This window comes from Gorilla gorilla, chromosome X, assembly GCF_029281585.2.
Source record: "Gorilla gorilla gorilla isolate KB3781 chromosome X, NHGRI_mGorGor1-v2.1_pri, whole genome shotgun sequence".
NCBI classification, from domain to species: domain Eukaryota; kingdom Metazoa; phylum Chordata; class Mammalia; order Primates; family Hominidae; genus Gorilla; species Gorilla gorilla.
This window is the reverse complement of record NC_073247.2, coordinates 72,897,083-72,917,267: the sequence shown is the minus strand read 5'-3', so window position 1 is coordinate 72,917,267 and position 20,185 is coordinate 72,897,083.

The following is a 20,185-nucleotide window of genomic DNA, read 5'->3' as shown; positions in this document are numbered from 1 at the left end:
TGAGGACACACATCACAAAGAAGTTTCTGAGAATGCTTCTGTCTAGATTTTGTATGAAGATATTCCCGTTTCCAATGAAATCTTCACAGTTATCCAAACATCCACTTGCAGATTCTACAAAAAGACTGTTTCCAAACTGCCGTATCAAAAGAAAGGTTCAACTCTGTTAGTTGAGGACACGCATCCCAAATTTGTTTCTGAGAATGATTCCGTCTAGATTTTATGGGAAGATATTTCCTTTCTCACCATAGGCATGAATGCGCTTGAAACGTCCACTTGCAGATAGTACAGAAAGTGTGTTTCAAACCTACTCTATGAAAGGGAATGTTCAGCTCTGTGACTTGAATGCAGATATCACAAAGTTGTTTCTGAGAGTTCTTCTGTCTAGATTTTAGATGAAGATATTCCCGTTTCCAATGAAATTGTTAGAGGTATCCAAATATCCACTTAGAGATTCTACAAAAAGAGTGTTTCCAAATTGCTGTATCAAAAGAAAGTTTGAACTCTGTTAGTTGAGGACACACATCACAAAGAAGTTTCTGAGAATGCTTCTGTGTAGATTTTAAACGAAGATATTCCCGTTTCCAACGAAATCGTAGGAGCTATCCAAATATCCACTTGCAGATTCCACAAAAAGAGTGTTTCAAAACTGCTCTGTCAAAAGAAACGTTGAACTCTGTTAGTTGAGGACACATATCCTAAATTTCTTTCTGAGAATGATTCTGTCTAGATTTTCTGGGAAGATATTTCCTTTTTCACCATAGGCCTCAAAGCGCTTGTAATGTCCACTTGCAGAAAGTACAGAAAGAGTGTTAAAAACCTGCTCTCAGAAAGGGAATGTTCAGCTCTGTGAGTTGAAAGAAGATTTCTAAAAGTAGTTTGTGAGAGTGCTTCTGTTTAGATTTTAGATGAAGTTATTCCCGTTACCAACGAAATCGTTAGATATCCAAATATTCACTTGCAGATTCTACAAAAAGAGTGTTTCGAAACTGCACAGTCACAAGAAAGGTTGAACTCTCATAGATGAGGACACACATCACAAAGAAGTTTCTGAGAATGCTTCCGTCTGGATTTCATGTGAAGATATTTCCTTTTTCACCGTAGGCCTGAATGTGCTTGAAATGTCCACTTGCAGATAGTACCGAAACAGTTTTTCAAACCTGCTCTATGAAAGGGAATGTTCACCTCTGTGACTTGAATGCAGATATCACAAAGTTGTTTCTGAGAGTGCTTCTGTCTAGATTTTAGATGAAGATATTCCCGTTTCCAAAGAAACCTTCACAGTTATCCAAATGTCCACTTGCACATTCTACAAAAAGAGTGTTTCCAAATTGCTGTATCAAAAGAATGGTCGAACTCTGTTAGTTGAGGACACACGTCACAAAGTAGTTTCTGTGAGTGCTTCTGTCCAGATTTTAGATGAAGATATTCCCGTTTCCAACGAAATCGTTAGAGCTATCCAAATATCCACTTAGAGATTCTACAAAAGGGGTGTTTCCAAACTGTTCTATCGAAAGAAAGGATGAACTCTGTTAGTTAAGGACACACATCACAAAAAGTTTCTGAGAATTCTTCTGTCTGGATTTCATATGAAAATATTCCAGTTTCCAACGAAATCTTCACAGTTATCCAAATATCCACTTGCACATTCTACAAAAAGAGTGTTTCCAAACTGCTGTATCAAAAGAAAGATTCAACTCTGTTAGTTGAGGACACACATCCCAAGTTTGTTTCTGAGAATGCTTCTGTCTAGATTTTTGGGTAAGATATTTCCTTTTTCATCATAGGCCTGAAAGTGCTTCAAATGTCCACTTGCAGATAGTAGAGAAAGAGTGTTTCAATCCTGCTCCATGAAAGGGATTGTTCAGCTCTGTGACTTGAATGCAGATATCACAAAGTTGTTTCTGAGAGTGCTTCTGTCTAGATTTTAGATGATGATATTACCGTTTCCAATGAAATCGTTAGAGCTGTGCAAATATCCACTTAGAGATTCTACAAAAAGAGTGTTTCCAAACTGCTCTCTCAAAAGAAAGGTTGAACTCTGTTAGTTGAGGACACACCGCACAAAGAAGTTTCTGAGAATGCTTCTGTCTGGATTTTATATGAAGATATTCCCGTTTCCTACGAAATCTTCACAGTTATCCAAATATTCACTTGCACATTCTACAAAAAGTGTGTTTCCAAATTGCTGTATCAAAAGAAAAGTTGAACTCTATTGGTTGAGGACACACATCACAAAGAAGTCTCTGAGAATGCTTCTCTCTAGATTTTATATGAAGATATTCCCGTTTCCAACGAAATCGTCAGAGTTATCCAAATATCCACTTGCAGATTCTACAAAAAGAGTGTTTCCAAACTGCTGTATGAAAAGAAAGGTTCAAATCTGTTAGTTCAGCACACTCATCCCAAATTTGTTTCTGAGAATGCTTCTGTCTAGATTTTGGAACATATTTCCTTTTTCACCATAGGCCTGAAAGCGCTTGAAATCTCCACTTGCAGATAGTACAGAAAGAGTTTTTCAATCCTGCTCTATGAAAGCGAATGTTCAGCTCTGTGACTTGAATGCAGATATCACAAAGTTGTTTCTGAGAGTGCTTCTGTCTAGATTATAGATGAAGATATTCCCGTTTCCAACGAAATTGTTAGAGCTATCCAAATATCCACTTAGAGGTTCTACAAAAAGAGTGTTTCCAAACTGCTCTATCAAAAGAAAGGTTGAACTCTGTTAGTTGAGGAGACACATCACAAAGAAGTTTCTGAGAATGCTTATGTCTGTATTTTATATCAAGATAATCCCGTTTCCAACGAAATCTTCACAGTTATCCAAATATCCACTAGCCGTTTCTACAAAAAGAGTGTTTCCAAATTGCTGTATCAAAAGAAGGGTTGACCTCTGTTAGTTGAGGACACACATCCCAAATTTGTTTCTGAGAATCGTTCTGTCTAGATTTTATGGGAAGATATTTCATTTTTCACCATAGGCCTGAAAGCGCTTGATATGTCCAATTGCAGACAGTACAGAAAGAGTGTTTCAAAACTGCCGTATGAAAGGAAATGTTTAGCTGTGTGACTTGAATGCAGATATCATAAAGTTATTTCTGAGAGTGCTTCTGTCTACATTTTATATGAAGATATTCCCGTTTCCAACGAAATCTTCACAGTTATCCAAATATCCACATGTAGATCCTACAAAAAGAGTGTTTCCAAACTGCTGTATCAAAAGAAAGGGTCAACACTGTTAGTTGAGGACGCACATCCCAAATATGTTTGTGAGAATGCTTCTGTCTCATTTTTGTGGAAAGATATATCCTTTTTCACCATAGTCCTGAAAGCGCTCGAAATGTCCACTTCCAGATACTACAGAAAGAGTGTTTCAAACCTGCTCTATGAAAGGGAATGTTCAGCTCTGTGACTTGAATGCAGATATCACAAAGTAGTTTCTGAGAGTGCTTCTGTCTATATTTTAGATGAAGATATTCCCGTTTCCAATGAAATCGTTACATCTATCCAAATATCCACTTACAGATTCTACAAAAAGTGTGTTTCCAAACTGCTCTATCAAAAGAAAGGTTGAACTCTGTTAGTTGAGGACACACATCCCAAATTTGTTTCTGAGAATGCTTCTGTCTAGGTTTTATGGACAGATATTTCTTTTTTCACCACAGGCCTGAAAGCGCTTCAAATGTCCGCTTGCAGATAGTACAGAAAGAGTGCTTCAAACCTGCTCTATGAAAGGGAATGTTCAGCTCTGTGTCTTCAATGCAGATATCACAGAGTTGTTTCTGAGAGTGCTTCTGTCTAGCTTTTAGATGAAGATATTCCCGTTTCCAAAGATATCATTAGAGCTATTCCAATATCCATTAACAGATTCTACAAAAAGAGTGCTTCCGTACTGCTCTATCAAAAGAAAAGTTAAACTCTGTTAGTTGAGGACACACATCACAAAGAAGTTTCTGAGAATGCTTCTGTCTAGATTTTAGATGAACATATTCCCGTTTCCAATGAAATCTTCACAGTTATCCAAATATCCACTTGCAGATTGTACAAAAATTTTGTTTCCAAACTGCTGTATCAAGAGAAAGGTTCAACTCTGTTTGTTGAGGACACATGTCCCAAATAAGTTTCTGACAATGCTTCCGTCTCATTTTTATCGGAAGATATTTCCTTTTTCAGCATAGGCCTGAAAGCGCTCAAAATGTCCACTAGCAGATAGTACAGAAAGAGTGTTCCAAACCTGCTCTAAGAAAGGGAACGTTCAGATCTGTGAGTTGAATGTATATATCACAAAGTAGTTTCTGAGAGTGCTTGTGTCTAGATTTTAGATGATGATATTCACGTTTCCAATGAAATCGTTAGATCTATCCCAATATCCACTTAAAGATTCTACAAAAAGTGTGTTTCCAAACTGCTCTATCAAAAGAAAGGCTGAACTCTGTTAGTTGAGGACAAACATCACAAAGAAGTTTCTGAGAATGCTTCTGTCTATATTTTATATGAAGATATTCCCGTTTCCAACGAAATCTTCACAGTTATCCAAATATCCACTTGTAGATCCTACAAAAAGAGTGTTTCCAAACTGCTGTATCAAAAGAAAGGGTCAACACTGTTAGTTGAGGACGCACATCCGAAATAAGTTTCCGAGAATGCTTCCGTCTCATTTTTATGGAAAGATATTTCCTTTTTCACCATAGGCCTGAAAGCGCTCGAAATGTCCACTTCCAGATACTACAGAAAGAGTGTTTCAATCCTGCTCTACGAATGGGAATGTTCAGCTCTATGAATTGAATGCAGATATCACAAACTAGTTTCTGAGAGTGCTTCTGTCTAGATTTTAGATGAAGAAATTCCCATTTCCAAAGAAATCGTTAGAGCTATCCCAGTATCCACTTAAAGATTCCACAAAAAGTGTGTTTCCAAACTGCTCTATCAAAAGAAAGGTTGAACTCTGTTAATTGAGGACACACATCACAAAGAAGTTTCTGAGAATGCTTCTGTCTAGATTTTATATGAAGATATTCCCGTTTCCAACGAAATCTTCACAGTTATCCAAATATCCACTTGCAGATTCTACAAAAAGAGTGTTTCCAGATTTCTGTATCAAAAGAATGGTTGAACTCTGTTAGTTGAGGACACACATCACAAAGAAGTTTCTGAGAATGCTTCTGTCTAGATTTTATAGGAAGATATTTCCGTTTTCACCACAGGCCTGAAAGTGCTTGCAATGTCCACTTGCAGATAGTACAGAAAGAGTGCTTCAAACCTGCACCATGAAAGGGAATGTTCACCTCTGTGACTTGAATGCAGATATCACAAAGTTGTTTCAGAGAGTGCTTCTGTCTAGATTTTAGATGAAGATATTCCTGTTTCCATCGAAATCGTTAGAGCTTTCCAAATATCCACTTACAGATTCTACACAAAGAGTGTTTGCAAACTGCTCTATCAAAGAAAGGTTGAACTCTCTTTGTTGAGGACACACATCACAAAGAAGTTTCTGAGAATGCTTTTGTCTATATTTTATATCAAGATATTCCCGTTTCCAATGAAATCATTAGAGCTATCCAAATATCCACTTGCAGATTCTACATAAAGAGTGTTTCCAAACTGCTCTGTCAAAAGAAAGGTTGAACTCTGCTAGTTGAGGACACACATCACAAAGAAGTTTCTGAGAATGCTTCTGTCTGGATTTTATATGAAGATATTCCCGTTTATAATGAAATCTTCACAGTAATCCAAATATCCACTTGCAGATTCTACAAAAGGAATGTTTCCAAATTGCTGTATCAAAGGAAAGGATGAACTCTGTTAGCTGAGGACACACATCACAAAGAAGTTTCCGAGAATGCTTCTCTCTAGATTTTATATGAAGATATACCCGTTTCCAACGAAATCTTCACATTTATCCAAATATCCACATGCAGATTCTACAAAAAGAGTGTTTCCAAACTGCTGCATCAAAAGAAAGTTTGAACTCTGTTAGATGAGGACACATATCCCAAATTTGGTTCTGAGAATGATTCTGTCTATATTTTATTGGAAGATCTTTCCCTTTTCACCATAGGCATGAAAGCGCTTGAAATGTCTACTTGCAGATAGTACAGAAAGAGTGTTCCAATCCTGCTCTATGAAACAGAATGTTCAGCTCTGTGACTTGAATGCAGATATCACAAAGTTGTTTCTGAGAGTGCTTCTGTCCATATTTTAGACGAAGATATTCCCGCTTCCAACGAAATCTTTAGAGATATCAAAATATCCACTTAGAGATACTACAAAAAGAGAGTTTCTAAACTGCTCTATCAAAAGAAAGGTTCAAATCTGTTACTTGAGGACACACATCACAAAGTAGTTACTGAGAATGCTTCTGTCCAGACTTTATATGAAGATATTCCCGTTTCCAATGAAATCATTAGAGCTAACCAAATATCCACTTACAGATTCTACAAAAAGAGTGTTTCCAAACTGCTCTATCAAAAGAAAGGTTGAACTCTGTTAGTTGAGGACACACATCACAAAGATGATTCTGAGAATGCTTCTGTTTGGATTTTATATGAACATATTCCCGTTTCCAATGAAATCTTCACAGTTATCCAAATATCCACTTGCAGATTCTACAAAAAGAGAGTTTCCAAACTGCTGTATCAAAAGAAAGGTTGAACTCTGTTAGATGAGGGCACATATCCCAAATTTGGTTCTGAGAATGATTCTGTCTATATTTTATTTGAAGATATTTCCCTTTTCACCATAGGCCTGAAAGCGCTTCAAATGTCTACTTGCAGATAGTACAGAAAGAGTTTTCCAATCCTGCTCTATGAAACTGAATGTTCAGCTATGCGACTTGAATGCAGATATCGCAAAGTGGTTTCTGAGAGTGCTTCTGTCTAGATTTTAGATGAAGATATTCCCGTTTCCAACAAAATCTTTAGAGATATCAAAATATCCACTTGGTGATTCTACAAAAGGAATGTTTCCACACTGCTCTATCAAAAGAAAGGTTCAACTCTGTTACTTGAGGACACACATCACAAAGTAGTTACTGAGAATGCTTCTGTCCAGACTTTATATGAAGATATTCCCGTTTCCAATGAAATCGTTAGAGATAACGAAATATCCACTTACACATTCTACAAAAAGAGTGTTTCCAAACTGCTCTATCAAGGAAAGGATGAACTCTGTTAGTTGAGGACACACTTCACAAAGAAGTTTCTGTGAATGATTCTGTCTGGATTTTATATGAAGATATTCCCGTTTCCTATGAAATCTTCAAAGTTAACCAAATATCCACTTGCAGATTCTACAAAAAGTGTGTTTCCGAACTGCTGTATGAGAAGAAAGGTTGAACTCTGTTAGTTGAGGACACACATTGCCAAGAAGTTTCCGAGAATGCTTCTGTTTGGATTTTATATGAAGATATTCCCGTTTCCAACGAAATCTTCACAGTTATCCAAATATCCACTTGCACTTTCTACAAAAAGAGTGTTTCCAAACTGCTGTATGAAAAGAAAGGTTCATCTCTATTAGTTGATGAAACACATCCCAAATAAGTTTCTGAGAATGCTTCTATCTAGATTTTATGGGAAGATATTTCCGTTTTCACTATTGGCCTGAAAGTGCTTGAAATGTCCCCCTGCAGCTAGTACAGAAAGAGTGTCACAATCCTGCTCAATGAAAGGGAATGTTCAGCTCTGTGACTTGAATGCAGATATCACAAAGTTGTTTCTGAGAGTGCTTCTGTCTAGATTTTAGATGAAGATATTCCCGTTTCCAACGAAAACGTCAGAGCTACACTAATATCCACTTAGAGATTCTACAAAAAGAGTGTTTTCAAACTGCTCTATCAAAAGAAAGGTTGAACTCTGTTAGCTGAGGGCACACATCACAAAGAAGACTCTGAGAATGCTTCTGTCTGGATTTTATATGAACATATTCCCGTTTCCAACGAAATCTTCACAGTTATCCAAATATCCACTTGCAGATTCTACAAAAAGAATGTTTCCAAATTGCTGTACCAAAGGAAATGTTGAGCTCTGTTAGTTGAGGACACACATCACAAAGAAGCTTCTGAGAATGCTTCACTCTAGATTTTAGATGAAGGTATTCCGGTTTCCAACGAAATCTTCACAGTTATCCAAATATCCACTTACAGATTCTACTAAAAGAGTGTTTCCAAACAGCTCTGTCAAAAGAAAGGTTGAACTCTGTTAGTTGAGGACACACATCACCAAGAAGTTTCTGAGAATGCTTCTGTCCAGATTTTATATGAAGTTATTCCCGTTTCCAACGAAATCTTCACATTTAACCAAATATCCACTTAGAGATTCTACAAAAAGAGTCTTTCCAAACTGCTCTGTCAAAAGAAAGGTTGAACTCTGTTAGTTGAGGACACACATCACAAAGCAGTTTCTTTGAATGCTTCTGTCTGGATTTTATATTAAGATATGCCCGTTTCCAACGAAATCGTTAGAGCTATCCAAATATCCACTTACAGATTCTACAAAAAGAGTGTTTCCGAACTGCTCTGTCAAAAGAATGGTTGAACTCTGTTGGTTGCGGTCACACGTCACAAAGGAGTTTCTGAGAATGCTTCTGTCTGGATTTTACAAGAAGATATTCCCGTTTCCAACGAAATCTTCACATTTATCCAAATATCCACTTGCAGATTCTACAAAAATTGTGTTTCCAAACTGCTGTATCAAAAGAAAGATTGAACTCTGTTAGTTGAGGACACACATCCCAAATTTGTTTCTCAGAATGATTCTGTCTAGATTTTATGGGGAGATATTTCCTTTTTCACCGTAGGCCTGAATGCGCTTGTAATGTCCACTTGCAGATAGTACAGAAAGAGTGTTTCAAACCTGCTCTATGAAAGGGAATGTTCAGCTCTGTGACCTGAATGCAGATATATCACAAAGTTGTTTCTGAGAGTGCTTCTGTCTAGATTTTAGATGAAGATATTCCCGTTTCCAACAAAATCAAAAGAGCTATGCAAATATCCACTTAGAGATTCTACAAAAAGAGTGTTTCCATACTTCTCTATCAAAAGAAAGGTTGGAATCTGTTAATTGAGGACATACATCACAAGGAAGCTTCTGAGAATGCTTCTGTCTGGATTTTATATGAAAATATTCCCATTTCCAATGATATCTCCACAGTTATCCAAATATCCACTTGCAGATTATTCAAAAAGAGTGTTTCCAAACTGCTGTATGAAAGGAAAGGTTGAACTCTGTTATTTGAGGACAAACATCACAAAGAAGTTTCTGAGAATGCTTCTGTATAGATTTTATATGAAGTTTTTACCGTTTCCAACGAAATCTTCACAGTTATCCAAATATCCACTTGCAGATTCTACAAAAAGAGTGTTTCCAAACTGCTCTATCAAAAGAAAGGTTGAACTCTGTTACTTGAGGATACATATCACAAAGAAGTTTCTGAGAATTCTTCTGCCCAGATTTTATTTGAAGATATTCAAGTTTCCAATGAAATCTTCACAGTTTTCCAAATATCCACTTGCAGATTCTAAAAAAAGTGTGTTTCCAAGTTGCTGTATCAAAAGAAAGGTTGAACTCTCTTAGTTGAGGACACACATCACAAAGAAGTTTCTGAGAATACTTCTGTCTGGATTTTATATGAAGATATTCCCTTTTCCATCGAAATCTTCACAATTATCCAACTATCCACTTGCAGATTGTACAAAAAGAGTGTTTCCAAACTGCTGTATCAATAGAAAGTTTGAACTTGGTTAGTCGCGGACACACATCACAAAGAAGTTTCTGAGAATGCTTCTGTCTAGATTTTATATAAAGATATTCCCGTTTCCAATGAAATCGTTAGAGCTATCCAAATATCCACCTACCGATTCTACAAAAAGAGTGTTTCCAAACTACTCTGTCAAAAGAAAGGTTGAACTCTATTAGTTGAGGACACACATCACAAAGCAGTTTCTGAGAATGCTTCTTCCTGGATTTTATATGAAGATATTCCCGATTCCAATGAAATCTTCACAGTTATCCAAATATCCACTTCTAGATTCTACAAAAAGTGTGTTTCCAAACTGCTGTATGAAAAGAAAGGTTCAACTCTGTTAGTTGAGGACACACATCCCAAATTTGTTTCTGAATATGCTTCTGTCTAGGTTTTATGGGAAGATATTTCATTTTTCACCATAGGACTGAAAGCGCTTCAAATGTCCACTTGCAGATAGTACAGAAAGAGTGTTTCAACCTGCTCTATAAAAGCGAATATTCAGCTCTGTGACTTCAAAGCAGATATCACAAAGTGGTTTCTGAGAGTGCTTCTGTCTGGATTTTAGATGAAGATATTCCCGTTTCCAACGAAATCATTAGAGCTATCCAAATATCCACTTACAGATTCTTCAAAAAGAGTGTTTCCAAACTGCTTTGTCAAAAGAAAGTTTCAACTCTGTTAGTTGAGGACACACATCACAAAGAAGTTTCTGAGAAAGCTTCTGTCCAGATTTTATATGTAGATATTCCCGTTTACAAAGAAATCGTTAGAGCTATCCAAATATCCACCAACAAGTTCTAGAAAAAGAGTGTTTCCAAACTGCTGTGTCAAAAGAAAGGTTGAACTCTGTTAGTTGAGGACACACATCACAAAGAAGTTTCTGAGAATGTTTCTGTCCAGATTTTATATGAAGATATTCCCGTTTCCAACCAAATCGTTAGAGCTATCCAAATATCCACCAACAAGTTCTAGAAAAAGAGTGTTTCCAAACTGCTCTGTCAAAAGAAAGGTTGAACTCTGTTAGTTGAGGACACACATCACAAAGAAGTTTCTGAGAATGCTTCTGTCCAGATTTTATATGAAGATATTCCCGTTTCCAACCAAATCGTTAGAGCTATCCATATATCCACTTAGAGATTCTACAAAAAGAGTGGTTCCAAACTGTTGTATGTAAAGAAAGTTTGAACTCGGTTATTAGAGGACACACATCACAAAGAAGTTTCTGAGAATGCTTCTCCCTAGATTTTATACGAAGATAATGCCGTTTCCAACGAATCTTCACAGTTGTCCAAATATCCATTTCAGATTCTACAAAACAGTGTTTCCAAACTGCTGTATCAAAAGAAAGGTTGAATTCTGTTAGGTGAGGACACACATCACAAAGAATTTTGTGAGAATCTTTCTGTCTCCTTTTTATGGGAAGGTATTTCCTTTTTCACCATAGGCCTGAAAGCGCTCGAATTGTTCACTTCCAGATACTACAGAAAGAGTGTTTGTAACCTGCTCTATGAAACGGGATGTACACCTCTGTGACTTGAATGCAGATATCACAAAGTAGTTTCTGAGAGTGCTACTGTGTGGATTTTAGATGAAGATATTCCCATTTCCAACGAAATCTTTAGAGCTATCCAAATATCCAGTTACAGATTCAACAAAAAGAGTGTTTCCATACTGCTCTATCAAAAGAAAGGTTGACCTCTGTTAGTTGAGGACACACATCCCAAATTTGTTTCTGAGAATGATTCTATCTAGATTTTATTCATAGATATTTCTTTTTTCCCCATAGGCCTGCATGCGCTTGATATCTGCACTTGCAGATAGTATAGAGAGAGTGTTTCAAACCTGCTCTATGAAAGGGAATGTTCAGCTCTGTGACTTGAATGCGGATATCACAAAGTTGTTTCTAAGAGTGCTTCTGTCGAGATTTTAGATGAAGATATTCCAATTTCCAAAGAAATAGTTAGAGCTATCCAAGTATCCGCATAGAGATTCTACAAAAAGAGTGTTTCCAAACTGCTCTATCAAAAAAAGTTTGAACTCTGTTCGCTGAGGACACACATCACAAAGAAGTTTCTGAGAATGCTTCTGTCAAGATTTTATCTGAAGACATTCCCATTTCCAACGAAATCGTTAGAGCTATCCAAATATCCACTTGCAGATTCTACAAAAAGAGTGTTTCCAAACTGCTCTATCAATTGAAAGGTTGAACTCTGTTAGTTGAGGACACACATCACAAATCAGTTTCTGAGAATGATTCTGTCTAGATTTTATATGAAGATATTACCTTTTCCAAAGGGATCTTCACAGTTATCCATATATCCACCTGCAGATTCTACAAAAAGAGTGTTTCCAAAGTGGTGTATCAAAAGAAATGTTGAACTCTGTTAGTTGAGGACACACATCTCAAAGAAGTTTCTGAGAATGCTTCTGTCTAGATTTTATATGAAGATATTCCTATTTCCAATGAAACCGTTAGAGCTATCCAAATATCCATTTACAGATTCTACAAAAAGAGTGTTTCCAAACTGCTGTATGAAAAGAAAGGTTGAACTATGTTAGTTGAGGACACACATCCCGAATTTGTTTCCAAGAATGCTTCTGTCTAGATTTTATGGGAAGATATTTCCTTTTTCACCATAGGCCTGAAAGCGCTTGAAATGTCCACTTGCAGATAGTACAGAAAGAGTGTTCCAATCCTGCTCTATGAAAGGGAATGTTCAGCTCTGTGACTTGAATGCATATATCACAAAGTATTTTCTGAGAGTGCTTCTCTCCGGATTTTAGATGAAGATATTCCCGTTTCCAACGAAATCTTAAGAGCTATCCAAATATCCACTTACAGATTCAACAAAAAGAGTGTTTCCATACTTCTGTATCAAAAGAAATGTTGAACTCTGTTAGTTGAGGACACACATCACAAAGAAGTTTCTGAGAATGCTTCTGTCTGGATTTTATATGAAGATATTCCCGTTTCCAACGAAATCTTCACAATTATCCAAATATCCACATGCAGATTGTACAAAAAGAGTGTTTAAAAACAGCTGTATCAAAAGAAAGTTTGAACTCGGTTAGCTGAGGACACACATCACAAAGAAGTTTCTGAGAATGCTTCTGTCTAGATTTTATATGAAGATATTCCCTTTTCCAACGAGTCTTCACAGTTATCCAAATATCTAATTGCAGATTCTACAAAATAGTGTTTCCAAACTGCTGTATCAAAAGAAAGGTTGAATTCTGTTAGTTGAGGACACTCATCACAAAGAATTTTGTGAGAATCATTCTGTCTCGTTTTTATGGGAAGAAATTTCCTTTTTCACCATAGGCCTGAAATCGCTCGAAATGTTCACTTCCAGGTACTACAGAAAGAATGTTTGAAACCTGCTCTTTGAAAGGGAATGTTCAGCTCTGTGACCTCAACGCAGATATCACAAAGTAGTTTTTAAGAGTGCTTCTGTCTAGATTTTAGATGTAGATATTACCGGTTCCAACGAAAGCGTTAGAGCTATCCAGATATCCACTTACAGATTCTGCAAAAAGAGTGTTTCCATACTGCTCTGTCAAAAGAAATGTTGAACTCTGTTAGTTGAGGACACACATCACAAAGAAGTTTCTGAGAATGCTTCTGTCTAGATTTTATACGAAGATATTCCCGTTTCCAACAAAATCTTCTCAGTTAATATCCAAATATCCACTTGCAGACTCTACAAAAAGAGTTTTTCAAAACTGCTGTATTAAAAGAAAGGTTCAACTCTTTTAGTTGAGGACTCATTTCCCAAATTTGTTTCCGAGAATGCTTCTGTCTAAATTTTATGGGAAGATATTTCCCTTTTCACCATAGGCCTGAAAGCACTTGAAATGTCCACTTTCAGACAATACAGAAAGAGTGTTCCAATCCTGCTCTAAGAAAGGGAATGTTCAGCTCTGTGACTTGAACGCAGATATCACAAAGTTGTTTCTGAGAGTGCTTCTGTCTAAATTTTAGATGAAGAAATTCCCGTTTCCAACGAAATCGTTAGAGCTATCCAAATATCCACTTAGAGATTCTACAAAAAGTGTGTTTCCAAACTGTTCTATCAAAAGAAAGTTTGAACTCTGTTAGTTGAGGACACACATCACAAATAAGTTTCTGGGAATACTTCTGTCTAGATTTTATATGAAGATATTCCCGTTTCCAACGAAATCGTTAGAGCTATCCAAATATCCACATACAGGTTCTACAAAAAGAGTGTTTTCAAACTGCTTTATCAAAGGAAAGGTTGAACTCTATTATTTGAGGACACACATCACAAAGCAGTTTCTGAGAATGCTTCTGTCTGGATTTTATACGAAGATATTACCGGTTCCAACGAAATCCTCACAGTAATTCAAATATCCACTTGCACATTCTACAAAAAGATTGCTTCCAAATTGCTGTATCAAAAGAAAGGTCGAAGTCTGTTAGTTGAGGACACACATCACAAAGTTGCTTCTGAGAATGCTTCTGTCTAGATTTTATATGAAGATATTCCCGTTTCCAACGAAATCGTTAGAGCTATCCAAATATCCACTTAGAGATTCTACAAAAAGATTGTTTCCAAACTGCTCTATCAAAAGAAAGGTTGAAATCTGTTAGTTGAGGTCACAGATCACAAAGCAGTTTCTGAGATTGCTTCTGTCTGGATTTTATATGAAGACATTCCCGTTTCCAATGAAATCGTTAGAGCTATCCAAATATCCACTTAGAGATTCTACAAAAAGAGTGTTTCCAAAGTGCTCTGTCGAAAGAAAGTATGAACTCTGTTTCTTGAGGACACACATCACAAAGCAGTTTCTGAGAATGCTTCTGTCTGGATTTTATATGAAGATATTCCCGTTTCCAACGAAATCTTCACAGTTATCCAAATATCCACTTGCAGATTTTAAAAAAAGAGTGTTTCCAAATTCCTGTATGAAAAGAAAGGTTGAACCCTCTTAGGTGAGGACACACTTCACAAAGAAGTTTCTGAGAATGCTTCTGTCTAGATTTCATATGAAGACATTCCCGTTTCCAAAAAATCTTCACAGTTATCCAAATATCCACTCAGAGATTCTACAAAAACTGTGTTTCCAAACTGCTGTATCAAAAGAAAGGTTCAACTGCAGTAGTTGAGGATACACATCCCAAATTTGTTTCTGAGAATGATTCTGTCTAGATTTTATGGGAAGATATTTCCTTTTTCAGCATAGGCCTGAATGCGCTCGAAATGTCCGCTTGCAGATTGTACAGAAAGAGTATTTCAAACCTGCTCTATGAAAGGGTATGTTCAGCTCTGTGACTTGAATGCAGATATCACAAATTTGTTTCTGAGAGTGCTTCTGTCTAAATTATAGATGAAGATATTCCCGTTTCCAACGAAATATTCACAGTTATCCAAATATAAACTTGCTGACTCTACAAAAAGAGTGTTTCCTAATTGCTGTATCCAAATAAAGGTTGAACTCTGTTGAGGACACACATCACAGAGAAGTTTCTGAGAATGCTTCTGTCTAGATTTTATGTGAAGATATTCCCGTTTCAAACGAAATCTTCACAGTTATCCAAATATCCACTAGCACATTCTACAAAAAGAGTGTTTCCAAATTGCTCTATCAAAAGAAAGGTTGAACTCTGTTAGTTGAGGACACACATCACAAAGAAGTTTCTGAGAATGCTTCTGTCTGGATTTTATATGAAGATCTTCTAGTTTCCAAGGAAATCTTCACAGTTATCCAAATATCCACTTGCACATTCTACAAAAAGAGTGTTTCCAAATTGCTGTATCAAAAGAAAGCTTGAGCTCTGTTAGTTGAGGACACACATCAGAAAGAATTTTCTTAGAATGCTTCTGTCTAGATTTTATATGAACATATTCCCGTTTCCAACGAAATCTTCACCATTATCCAAATATCCACTTGCAGATTCTACAAACAGAGTGTTTCCAAACTGCTATACCAAAAGAAAGGTTCAACTCTGTTAGTTGAGGACACACATCCCAAATTTGTTTCTGAGAATCCATCTGTATAGATTTTATGGGAAAATATTTCATTTTTCACCATAGGCCTGAAACCGCTTGAAATGTCCACTTGCAGATAGTACAGAAAGAGTGTTTCTAACCTGCCGTATGAAAGGCAATGTTCAGCTCGGTGACTTGAATGCAGATATCACAAAGATGTTTCTGAGTGTGTTTCTGTCTAGATTTTCGGTGAAGATATTCCCGTTTCCAACAAAATGGTTAGAGCTATCCAAATATCCACTTAGAGATTCTACAAAAAGAGTGTTTCCAAACTGCTCTATCAAAAGAAAGGTTGAACTCTCTTAGTTGAGGACACACATCACAAAGAAGTTTCTGAGAATGCTTGTGTCTATATTTTATATGAAGATATTCCCTTTTCCAATGAAATCGTTAGAGCTATCCAAATATCCATTTACAGATTCTACAACAAGAGTGTTTCCAGACGGCTCTGTCAAAAGAAAGGTTAAACTCTGTTTGTTGAGGACAGACATCACAAAGAAGTTTCTGAGAATGCTTCTGTCTGGATTATATATGAAGATATTCCCGTTTCCAACGAAATCTTCACAGTTATCGAAAGATCCACTTGCACAATCTTCAAAAACTGTGTTTCCAAATTGCTGTATCAAAAGAAAGGTTGAACTCTATTATTTGAGGACACACATCACAAAGCAGTTTCTGAGAATGCTTCTGTCTGGATTTTATATGAAGATATTACCGGTTCCAACGAAATCCTCACAGTAATCCAAATATCCACTTGCACATTCTACAAAAAGATTGCTTCCAAATTGCTGTATCAAGAGAAAGGTCGAAGTCTGTTAGTTGAGGACACACATCACAAAGTTGTTTCTGAGAATGCTTCTGTCTAGATTTTATATGAAGATATTCCCGTTTCCAACGAAATCGTTAGAGCTATCCAAATATCCACTTAGAGATTCTACAAAAAGATTGTTTCCAAACTGCTCTATCAAAAGAAAGGTTGAAATCTGTTAGTTGAGGTCACAGATCACAAAGCAGTTTCTGAGATTGCTTCTGTCTGGATTTTATATGAAGACATTCCCGTTTCCAATGAAATCGTTAGAGCTATCCAAATATCCACTTAGAGATTCTACAAAAAGAGTGTTTCCAAAGTGCTCTGTCGAAAGAAAGTATGAACTCTGTTTCTTGAGGACACACATCACAAAGCAGTTTCTGAGAATGCTTCTGTCTGGATTTTATATGAAGATATTCCCGTTTCCAACGAAATCTTCACAGTTATCCAAATATCCACTTGCAGATTTTAAAAAAAGAGTGTTTCCAAATTCCTGTATGAAAAGAAAGGTTGAACCCTCTTAGGTGAGGACACACTTCACAAAGAAGTTTCTGAGAATGCTTCTGTCTAGATTTTATATGAAGATATTCCCGTTTCCAAAAAATCTTCACAGTTATCCAAATATCCACTCAGAGATTCTACAAAAACTGTGTTTCCAAACTGCTGTATCAAAAGAAAGGTTCAACTGTGGTAGTTGAGGACAGACATCCCAAATTTGTTTCTGAGAATCCATCTGTATAGATTTTATGGGAAAATATTTCATTTTTCACCATAGGCCTGAAACTGCTTGAAATGTCCACTTGCAGATAGTACAGAAAGAGTGTTTCTAACCTGCCGTATGAAAGGCAATGTTCAGCACGGTGATTTGAATGCAGATATCACAAAGATGTTTCTGAGTGTGTTTCTGTCTAGATTTTCGGTGAAGATATTCCCGTTTCCTGCAAAATGGTTAGAGCTATCCAAATATCCACTTAGAGATTCTACAAAAAGAGTGTTTCCAAACTGCTCTATCAAAAGAAAGGTTGAACTCTCTTAGTTGAGGACACACATCACAAAGAAGTTTCTGAGAATGCTTGTGTCTATATTTTATATGAAGATATTCCCTTTTCCAACGAAATCGTTAGAGCTATCCAAATATCCATTTACAGATTCTACAACAAGAGTGTTTCCAAACGGCTCTGTCAAAAGAAAGGTTAAACTCTGTTTGTTGAGGACAGACATCACAAAGAAGTTTCTGAGAATGCTTCTGTCTGGATTATATATGAAGATATTCCCGTTTCCAACGAAATCTTCACAGTTATCGAAAGATCCACTTGCACATTCTTCAAAAACTGTATTTCCAAATTGCTGTATCAAAAGAAAGGTTGAACTCTGTTAGTTGAGGAAGCACATCACAAAGAAGTTTCTGAGAATGCTTCTGTCTAGATTTTATATGAAGATATTCCCGTTTCCAACGAAATCTTCACGGTTATCCAAATATCCACTTGCACATTCTACAAAAAGATTGTTTCCAAATTGCTGTATCAAAAGAAAGGTTGAACTCTGTTAGTTGAGGACACACATCACAAAGAAGTTTCTGAGAATGCTTCTGTCTAGATTTTATATGAAGGTATTCCCGTTTCCAGTGAAATCTTCACAGCTATCCAAATATCCACTTGCAGATTCCAGAAAAAGACTGTTTCAAAACTGCTGTATGAAAGGAAAGGATGAACTCTGTTAGTTGAGGACACACATCACAAAGAAGTTTCTGAGAATGCTTCTGTCTAGATTTTATATGAAGATATTCCCGTTTCCAACGAAATCTTCACAGTTATCCAAATATCCACTTGCAGATTCTACAAAAAGAGTGTTTCCAAATTGCTGTATCAAAAGAAAGGGTGAACTCTGTTAGTTGAGGATACACATCACAAAGGAGTTTCTGAGAATGCTTCTGTCTAGGTTTCATATGTAGATATTCCGGTTTCCAACGAAATCTTAACAGTTATCCAAATATCCACTTGCTGATTCAACAAAAAGAGTGTTTCCAAATTGCAGTATCAAAAGAAAGGTTGAACTCTGTTTGTTGAGGACACACATCACAAAGAAGTTTCTGAGAATGCTTCTGTCTAGATTTTATAAGAAAATAATCCCGTTTCAAATGAAATCTTCACAGTTATCCAAATATCCACTTGTGGATTCTACAAAAAGGATGTTTCCAAACTGCTGTATCTAAAGAAAGGTTCAACTCTGTTAGTTGAGGACACACATCCCAAATTTGTTTCTGAGGATGATTCCGTCTCGATTTTATGGGAATATATTTCCTTTTTCACCATAGGCCTCAATGCGCTTGAATTGTCCACTTGCAGATAGTACAGAAAGATTGTTTCCAACTTGCTCTATGAAAGGGAATGTTCAGATCCGTGACTTGAATGCAGATATCACAAAGTTGTTTCTGAGAGTGCTTCTGTCTAGATTTTAAATGAAGATATTCGCGTTTCCAATGAAATCGTTAGAGCTATCCTAATGTCAACTTAGAGATTCTACAAAAAGTGTGTTTCCAAACTGCTCTATCAAAAGAAAGGTTTAACTCTGTTAGCTGAGGACACACATCACAAAGACGTTTCTGAGAATGCTTCTGTCTAGATTTTATATGAGTATATTCCCGTTTCCAATGAAATCTTAACAGTTATCCAAAAATCCACTTGCAGAATTGACAAAAAGTGTGTTTCCAAACTGCTATTTGAAAAGAAATGTTCAACTCTGTTAGTTGAGGACACACATCGCAAATTTGTTTCTGAGAATGATTCTGTCTAGATTTCATGGGAAGATATTTCCTTTTTCACCACAGCCCAGAATGCACTTGAAATGTCCACTTGCAGATAGCACAGAAAGGGGGTTTCAAACCTGCTCTATGAAAGGGAATGTTCAGCTCTGTGCCTTGACTGCAGAAATCACAAAGTTATTTCTGAGACTTCTTCTGTCTAGATTTTAGATTAGGATATTCCCGTTTAATACGAAATCGTTAGAGCTATCCAAATATCCACTTAGAGAATCTACAAAAAGAGTGTTTCCAAACTGTTGTATCAAAAGAAAGGTTGAACTCTGATAGTTGAGGACACACATCACAAAAATTTCTGAGAATCCTTAAGTCTGGATTTTATATGAAGATATTCTCGTTTCCAACGAAATCTTCACAGTTATCCAAATATCCACTTGCAGATTCTACAAAAAGTGTGTTTCCAAATTGGTGTATCAAATTATAGGTTGAACTCTGATAGCTGAGGAAACACATCCCAAAGAAGTTTCTGAGAATGCTTCTGTAAAGCTTTTATATGAAGATATTCCCCTTTCTAAAGAAATCGTTAGAGCTATCCAAATATCCACTTGCAGATTCTACAAAAAGACTGTTTCCAAACTGCTGTATGAAAAGAAAGTTTCAACTCAGTTAGTTGAGGTCACACATCCCAAATTTGCTTCTGAGAATCCTTCTGTCTAGATTTTATGGGAAGATATTTCCTTTTTCACCATAGGCCTGAAAGCGCTTGAAATGTACACTTGCAGATAGTACAGAAAGAGTGTTTCGATCCTCCTCTATGAAAGGGAATGTTCAGCTCTGTGACTTGAATGCAGATATCACAAAGTTGTT